The sequence below is a fragment of the Dasypus novemcinctus genome, chromosome 12 (assembly GCF_030445035.2).
Source record: "Dasypus novemcinctus isolate mDasNov1 chromosome 12, mDasNov1.1.hap2, whole genome shotgun sequence".
NCBI lineage: Eukaryota > Metazoa > Chordata > Mammalia > Cingulata > Dasypodidae > Dasypus > Dasypus novemcinctus.
This window is the reverse complement of record NC_080684.1, coordinates 84,063,127-84,072,418: the sequence shown is the minus strand read 5'-3', so window position 1 is coordinate 84,072,418 and position 9,292 is coordinate 84,063,127. Positions and strand designations below refer to the sequence as shown.

General features: G+C 39.1%; 1 long non-coding RNA gene across 1 annotated transcript; it reads left to right on the top strand.

Annotated features, from left to right (window-relative positions):
• Positions 1-1,133: 1,133 nt before the first annotated feature.
• On the top strand, positions 1,134-2,973 carry LOC111766740 (uncharacterized). The gene is made up of 3 exons (XR_002798707.2): positions 1,134-1,345; positions 1,435-1,567; positions 2,493-2,973. It is a non-coding gene; the product is annotated as an uncharacterized lncRNA (long non-coding RNA).
• Positions 2,974-9,292: the final 6,319 nt, after the last annotated feature.

The window sequence follows — 9,292 nt, the reverse complement described above, 5'->3', positions numbered from 1 at the left end:
TCTCAAACTGTAACTTCTTCCTGAAATGTCCTCTCTGTCTTTTTTCCTATTCCTTTAAAACTTAGCTCAGCTACTATATCTTAGGAAGTCTTTTCTGAATGCACAGGCATGGATAAATCCCCTTCTGTGATTTCATAAAATGCTATGCATCTCACTGTCATATACCTTAATATTGAGATGATAAATCTTTATCTGTATTCTGTGTATCTCTATCCTGTGTACCTTCCAATTGGAATGATTGATTTGTATGTGTGTGTAAATATGTGTATCTATTTGGACCAATACCTGGAATGGAACTCACATGGGGGCGTATTTTAGTTTGCCAAAGGACTGCTGATGCAAAGTACCAGAAATGGGTTGGCTTTTATAAAGGAGATTTATTTAGAGTAAAAGCTTACAGTTTCAATGTGGTGAAAAGTTCCAACTCAAGGCACCAAAAGAGGTGCTTTCTCATCAAAGTCAGCCACTGTCGATCCTGTTGTCCAGGCACATGGCCAAGCAAGATGGCAGCCAATCTCTGCCTAGGTCTCTGCTTTCCCCTCTGGGCTCACTGTCTCTTAGAGCCCAGCTCCCAGAGTTCAGGTGCAAGCAACCAGGCACATAGGGCTTTTCTCTTTCTGGGCCTCCTTGATCAGCCTCGGCTGCTCTGCTTTCTTCCCGAGTTCAGCTGTAAGCAGTCAGATATATCGCAGGACTCATCTCCTCTTGAGCTGCTCCGTAGGCCCAGCCTCTTGGGGGCTTTGTGTTTAAGTGATCCTCCAGTCCTGTCTCACGTGGCAGAATAAAAAATAGTGGCTTCCTTTTCCTGTGTCTGTGTCTGTCTCTCTCTGTGTCTGCATTTATATCAGACCCAGCAGAAGGGTGGAAACTCAACCTGAGTCATGCCTCACTGACGTAATCCAGTTGAAAGGGTCTCATACTTATAAGAATGGATTAATTCACCAACATAATCTCTCTCTTTTTGGAATTCATAAAATAATTTCAAACTGTAATTGGTGTAATAATCAATTGTCCTCTGCCAGAAGAGGGCTATTTCTTATGGGAAATATTGACCTTCAATATCCAAACCTACCATTTGTTAAGGAGGAAACTAGCATAATGTTTAGAATAGAATGTCTAATTACTAGTTCTATAATTCTAAGGAATTAAAGAACTTTTCTTTTTGAAAATAGGATTGGTTCCACCTTGTGAGTTAGTTTATCATAGTAAATGCAGTAAAATTCTTAAGAGCTATGTTTTTGCAGTCATGCAGATCTGAATTCAAGTGCCAGCTATCTGACTGATTATTCTTATTCTGGAATCCAAGAAGTCTGGAAATTCTGTGCAAGCCTGTTCCATACTTTTGGTATGTACCACCCATTCCAAAATTTTTGCTTCAACCTGAATCCCTGGCACCCTATTATACTCATGCAAATAACTGTGATTATCTGACAGATCCTGGCAAATTTCCTGAAACAAGACTTGAGCTAACCAAGAAGTATGGTTATATCTTACCCGATATCACCAAAGATAAGTTATTCAGAATGCTCAGCACGGGAAGGCAGATTTTCTGTGGTCTTGCTCCAGGGTGAGTCGTGAATATAGCTGATAAGAAAATCATAAAACCTACAGATGAGAATGTCCTCAAGTATTACTGTCCATGAATTCTCTTCCAAGAATGCAGTTATTTAAGAATACTGGACGAGGGCCTGAAATACAGATATTTCTCATTGTATCTCCCTAATGTGTAATTTTCCAGATGTCGATGTTACTTTTCGATATAATTGTATGTCTTTTTCCTTTTTATTTGTAATCAAAATAAAAATGCTAAGTAAGCAAGGACTATGTAGGGAAAAAATGCTATTAGCCCCACCATACTTTACTGAAATGCTTTACACCATGTGCTAAATTCACATATGGAGTTTGGTCCATTATTCAACTATTCTTTTAAATCAATCTATATGTCTATTGCTGTATCAGTGCCATGTTGTATTACTTATTATACCTTTTAGAAATATTTTATATGTGGGAGGATAAGTTCTCTATTATACATTTTTAAAAGGGAAAAATATATATCCAGATAAGGATGAGCAGTTATTAATAGTGAATCTTGTGGCCCAAGCACTAGAAAAGACTTCTTCGTTTATTTATTTTTTATTTTATGTTACTCAGTAAAGTACTAGAATGTATTTTATTTTTTAAAAGGTGTTTGACTAGCAATTCCTGCCCCCAGCTTCTTCTAGTTTCCTACTAGAATGCTTTTATGAACAATGTACAATTAATTTCCATTTAGTATTCATTCTCCATTCACATACTACTTTTTTTTTTTAGTAAGGCATGGTTTATTGGCATGTTTTCTTTTATTAGATGGTGCATATATATTCCAGAGCTTTTGGCATCTTATTTGAGATCACATAATACTTTTAATAATTCTTTTCCTTGTCAAGGAGATGCCCGTAAATCCCTTCTTATAGTTGTACTGATATAATGAAAATTTTATTCACAAAATCTAGGGAAGATGTTCCCAATGGAAAAACAGTTGGGCTACAACTGGACTACAATTCTCAGGAGTTTTCAAAGGAAGGGAGAGTCAACTGCTGGAAGGCAGGAGCCTTTGAACAGTGGCAGAGTGTGATGAAGACAGCTCTGATTTAAGAGGTGAATAAAAGGCTAGCAAATGGTTGGTCTTTCTGTGAGAAACACTGTGTCACTCTTTATATTGTTTGAAAATGATTGGATTTTTCATAGAACCTAGTAATGAGTAGAGTTTTCCACTAGACTGAAGCAGGAAGCAGAATCTAAATGGTCCATGAATTCAAGGGGTGGAGATAGGGGACCAGGACTCTTAGAAGTGGGGAGAGGAAATCGGATTCTCAGAAGTTATGGGTAGAACAATGGCTGTAGAACTGGTGGTGGTGATGGGAAAAGTTGAAACTTGTTTAATTTTGAAGGGACAGGCATGCCCATCATAAGGTATTTTCCCTTAACTTTAAACCCAACTCATATTCTCTGTTTTGTGATGTTCTGCAAACCACATTACTGCTTTGCATTATGGTTCCCTGTTAGGCTCTACCAATGGAGGGTGCTAGAGGGAGATTGCACTTCTTCAACCAGACAGGGGCAGTTTGCCCCAAAAGCAGCAGTCGAATCCAGTTTGTACTTATTGCTTTCACAGAGACACTAGAACCAACCAGCTTGTGCCTAGTCTTAAGAGGTATGGGTATCAACTCTTGCCTGAGATCAACCATACCAGTATCATCCCATCAGTGGCTTCTCCTCTTAGGTTGAGTGTAGTTTAGCAGAGCCCCTCCTCCAAGTTTTATTGTTTTAATAATTCCAATTTCATCCATTTTTACCCCCAGCCCTAGGTATGGTAATTATTTCCTGTAATGGTACCTCTGTGATACCTTAGCATTTTCTTTGTCCTTTGCATTTCTTTACTACCTCTTTATATTAAACTCTCTGTTCAAATAACAGGTATGGTTATATTTGATCTCCGGGGTGGACTCTGATTGATAGGTAAAATTGTATTACTTTTTCTTGTTGTCATTAGGGATTTTTGCAGAGGTGAATCTTAGAATAAATCAGAGTCAAGAGGGCAGGGAAATGGAATCTGACACAGCAAAAGGACAATGGTCATTGGAATTCCACCTCAAAATCAAAAAGAAATTCTGGAAACTGGTCTGAGATAGACACTGCATCCTTTAAAAGGAGTCACTCTTTGAGACTGGGAATTTTACAAGAAAAGCCAAAAGTCTATAGTTTTAGGTCAGCTGAAAGCGTGAGAAAGTCTAAGATGTCATTTGTGAAGTTGCAGTCTGGAGGTATTTACCCCATCTTCAACAGATCTAAAGTTTCCTAAGAACTTAAATTGTTTCCTGGGAGAGAAGAAAAGGGCCAGAGCAGATACTCATGGGTTGATTCAGGACCCTGATCCTGCTTCAATTTCTGAGAAAGAAATCCTTGGGGGCTGAATTGCTGCCATGGTACTAAATAAGGGGCAAGCATTAGAACCTCTGGCCAAGGGTACATGCTGCCAGGCAGAGAGACATTTGCATGGAAAGACCGCGGACCAGGAGAAAAGATTTTGAGCTGGCTGGGAACATGTCACTAAAACATCTGAGAGGCCTTGGAGATAGAGAAGCAACCAAAATTAATTGACAGTATGCAGAGTTTGTCTTTAAGAATTTTAAATGGTCTCAAAACTACAAAGACCTTAATCTCTGTAGCAGAATGCTTAGCTACGTTAAAAATACCAAGGTGGATTTTGTGATTATGACAGCTGGATGGAAAAAGTGCTCCATGTTTGTTTTAAGACTTAAAAGGCTTGGAATGCACCTTAAAAAAATCAGACTTGCCTGACTGGAATACCTTAATTTTGTAGAAGTTTATAATGAAGCTTCACTATAAAAATTTAGGCTCCTTCAGAGACCAGAGAGGCCTCTGGAGTTCTGTGTCAGAAACACTCATTCAGGAAAAGGAAAAGATGCAGGAGACAATGAAAGGGAAAAAGACTGCATAAGAGAGCAAGACCTGGAGGCAGTAGCACAGGCTAGAAGCTGGACGGAGTCCACGCAGTTTTGTAGTGGTCTGAGTTGGGTTCCCAGTAGGGGAAGTCTTGTGGCTGGGTCTGATGGAGTTGTGCTCAGAGCAAATTTAGGGCTTAAATGAAGGCTTAAAGACTATACTCTCTAATGAGGAAAATTTAGTCACAAACAGGATGGCCCTGAAGGTTCATTTGGAACTGACTCAGGAACAAAAAATAGTTTAGGACTTTGTGAAGTTGAATGTCTCTTCACTGTCATCATGATGTAAGAAGGGCACATTGCAGGGGAAAATACCATGGATACAAAAAAGCTTGGTAAACTGACGTGGACTGAGGCCCTAAGGGAGGGTCTTTCCTACGATAGGAGAGAATTAGAGAGGATTTGCTGATGGGGAGGGTTGCTGTCTGTCCAGGCTGGGATGTGGGTAGTACCCTAGAGGGGTCAGTTTGGTTTTTCATCCAGTGTCTAAACAATCAGGCTAAGCAAAGAAGCAGTATCTCCCAAAGGGGCTTTAGAACAAGTCACTCCTAAATCTGCAGGCTTATGGCTTATGGGCCAAATCCTACCTGCAGACTGTTTTTATATGGCTAGTGACCTAAGACTAGGCTTTCCATTTTGAATCGTTGAAAAAAAAAATTTCATGACGTGAAAATATGAAATTCAAATTTCAGTATTATTAATTAAGTTGTATTTGATCACAGTCATGCTCTTTCATTTATCAGGGGTTCTTAACCAGGGATATCTATGGATCCAAAGATTTCAGGGGATCTGTGAGCTTGAATTGAAAGTTAAAAAAAAAAAATTCTTGTGGGGACGTGTGGATGCAGGTGTGAAATATGTATTAAATACCACTACATTCTGAGAAGGAGTTTGTGGTTTTCACGTAACTGGCAAAGGGGTCTGTGGAACAAAAAAAGGTTACGAACTCCTGAATTTTACGTACTATCTATGGCTATTTTCATGCTACAACGACAGTGTTGAATAGTTGGGGTAGAGATTGTGTGACCAACAAAGTTGAAAATATTTACTATCTGGCCATTTTCTGCAAAAAGTTTGCTGATTTTTGCTGTAGTAGGATAGACGTAGAGGATGGAGTATAAGAAGGGGGTGGACTGGGATTAGCTCTTGGGGAGAATGAGTTAAGATGCCAAGAGTGGATATTATGTTCTGTGTCTTCTTAGCCACCCCTCTGAGACAGATTGTGTAAGAGGTTTGTTAGGCTGCTAGATATTTTTCTCGGTGGAAAATAAAAAGAGATGGTGAAAATTTGTTTATCAGGCTTTTCTCTGAGAAAAGCAGTTTGAAGTGGAATCAGGGCTACATTTTTCACTGGGCTGTGAGTGGGGTCACACAGACTTTCAGAAGGTAGTAACACATACGTGGGAGGCTCAGAGAGAGGAAGGAGTTAATGAAAGAATCAGCAGGAAGGCAGTAGAATGTGGTGGGATGATCTTGGGGGATCCCTTATTCCTCCTCACGAAATTTCCCTTGAGGGGTGGAAACTTTTACTCCTCTTCCCAAGTGGGAGTTGTATTACAGCGCACTTGCTGTTTCTTTTTCTATTTGTATCCACTGGGACCACTTTCCAAGTGGGTGGGGTTCCCTTGCTTTCCAACAGAGCTCAAAGTTGGCTTGTTTTCTCTCATCTCTGCCTGCCTCATGGATCAATAAGAAGGGCAGTGGTTTTCTTCTTCTTGCCCCCAGATGGTAAGCATATTTGGATTAGAATCTGATTCAGCATGTTTTCCAAAGGCAACCCTGGAGACGTTTCATTCTTTCATTCCTCTGATCCCATTGTGAGACAGGCCTTTATGAAGGTTCAACTTACATATCTAACTTTTCCCACAGGCAGGTCTCAAGATACATACTTACCAAGGTAGTTCCTAGTTTTATTCTCACTCTAGTTTAGTAGTGATCCCTGCACTTTGTGGGATATTAGGTACCTGCCTGATCTAGTAATAAAGGTGATACTCTACTGCTCATTTGGTTCCTTGTATCTATTCCTAATTGGTTAGAACCTGGAAAAGATGGGTGATTGGCATTTCATGGACTTCAACACTCATGACCACAAATCTTCAGAAAAGCTGAAAATATCACGATATGCTTGGTGTTTGGGTTTTGTAAGGAAAATGGTGAGGGGCAGAGTTTGTGCCAGGTGGGCATGGGGAGAAGAATCTAAATGAAATGCAAAAAGCAAGATTCTGGATTTCTATCCAGATGTCTAGTAGGTTTAAAGCCTGTAACTGGAAGCTTTGACTTTCACACACCATAGCCCATTATAATACCAGTGACAAAAAGTAACTGCAGGGTTCAAGATGGAAAAAGTAGATAGTTTTCAAATGCACCCCTTAAATCACAGGTATTCCTGTCTTAGCTCAGTTGATAGCTTTATGCCCAAAGACACCATCTTTTTTCTTCCTCACTGCAAACAAACCTTGGAACAGAGTTCTAAACCTAACCTGGATTAACATTCCTTCAATTTATTTTATACTTGCTTTGTCTTTTGCTTTACCTCTCTTTTCTAGTCTGAACACTTGGTACCTTCTTTTATTAATCAACTCCAAGAGGAGTGACTTACAATATGTACATTGCAATCATTTTCAACTTGGCAAAAAGTGTACAAAATTAGATCTTGGTACATCAGAATTTCAAATAAGGATTCATAGGTTCTGTAGGAATTGTATTACTGACCACATAGGGTAGTTGTCAGAATTAATTAAAATAACACAAAATATAGAATCTAGTATCACTCCTAGCACATAATAGGTGTTTACTATGGTTATTGCTGTTTATTGATCATAGCAAAGATAGATTTAGATGGAAAAAAAAGATTCAATTAGAAAATCCAGGAGAAGAGATTATTTTTTAAAATAATTAAAACTGAACAGAAATTTGCCTCAAATCTATCCTTATACTAAATTTTTAGCTTCAGTTATGCATACAACTTAATAGATCAAGAGCACACTTCCTCACAGGCATAGACTATTGGGCTGGAAAGGTCAATGGAGATTCACTGGACATAGCTTCTTCATTTTACATATGTGGAAACTGAATATTTTGGTTCTTTATACTATACATAGATGTAAAACATCCTGATGAATTCTGGACATTTATTTTGCCACTTCAGATTTTTGGAAGAATGTTTTCAATTTTGATTTGCATGTTAGTCCCCATTTGGTCAAAGCCTTTGTACTTTTTAACATAACAACTAGAGGCTATGTTTTATAAATAAAAACAAAAAGTTTGGAGTTGAAAATTTGGCTTTGAGTATCATATACCACTAGAGTGCCTGAAACTGAGGAACTGATTCTTAGATAAATCATTACTAATGTTTTTCCCATTAGGGAGTTGCATGATTCTGATAATAATGACTCAGTAGCCCCTAGATCACTAGCTCGTCCATAACTAAATCTTCGTGAAAACTGTTGGTGACCTTTAGCTATAACCAACCGGCTACTTCTAGTATCTTCTGGGAAAGGTGTGTTTTGCTTAGGTGGCAACAAAAGGAAAGGGGAAGAAAGATTTTCCTATACGCCATTTTCAAAATGAATCTGATCATTCCCTACCTCTTGCTTCTTTAACTGGTGTGCTAGTGCCATTATGTCAAGGATCACATTATTATCACATAAATCATCTTATGATTAAAACAGATACTAGAACAAAGACAAAACCAAAAAAACCAGACCCTAGTTCAAAATCTATTTTCTTCAGAAAACAGCCCATAACCATTTACATAATACTTGAACCTTTAAAACGAAGTCTCAGAACACTTAATTCTGTAAAAGCAAAACAAAACCCCACACAAACAATTTTAATGTAGTTTTGTTACTTCTGAATGTCTTTTTGCTTTCCTCTTGTTAAAATCTTTGCCTATAGCAAACAGTCCTGGATTTGAGGCTTTGCTTAGTTACTTTCTAGTTGCATGATCTTGAGCTTATCCGTTTCCTTATCTGTAAAATAGGGATAAAAAGGGAACCCTCCTCATGGGATTATTATAAGGGTTAATTGAGATGATACATGGAAAGCACTTAGCATAGTTCCTCCTACATACTGATTGTCCTCAAATGTCTGTCCACTTTATTTCTCCGTGGGGGCAGTAAGGTGCACTGGGGAAAGCATGGAGTGTGAAGTGAGTCAGTCCTGGTTTCTAGTTCTGAGTTAGGCCACTTACTGCGGATAGAACTTTAATTAACCCTTTGAACCACTATTTCCTTACCTCTAAAATAAATATACTGTAATTATATCCAGTTCATTGAGTTGTCGTAAGGACAGCAGCTGCTGTTGTTGCCTTTTATGTCCTTTTCCTCCAATTATCAACAAGTTAACATTTATGAAGTCTATTCTAAGGGCAAGGCAAAGCACAGGGTGTCACAGAAGTTTCAGAAGACAATAAACGTGTGTTCTCCTCCATGGCCAAAGGGAGCATCTAACAAAATCAAGGCAACTATGTAAATGAACTGCTGATGATTCATGATAAAGTGGGTCTCTAATCCCTGCCCATTTATCTTTTGCCCAGTGTGGATGTGAAGGAATTTTCAATGAGAGGCTTTTTCCTGGTATTTTTACAAGTCAGCAGATCTCCAAAGCCCAGCTGAAATACGGGCCCATGAAAGACTTTAGAAAAAACTGGCACAGTCGCGAACTGCTCGGTGACCACTGCCCCAGAGGCTCGCCTCTCTAACCAAGGGCAGGTAGCTCAGGCTCTCCCGGGAAGGAGAAGCGGAAGGGCGAGACGCGGCTCAAGTCGCCCGGGCACGGCTAGAAGG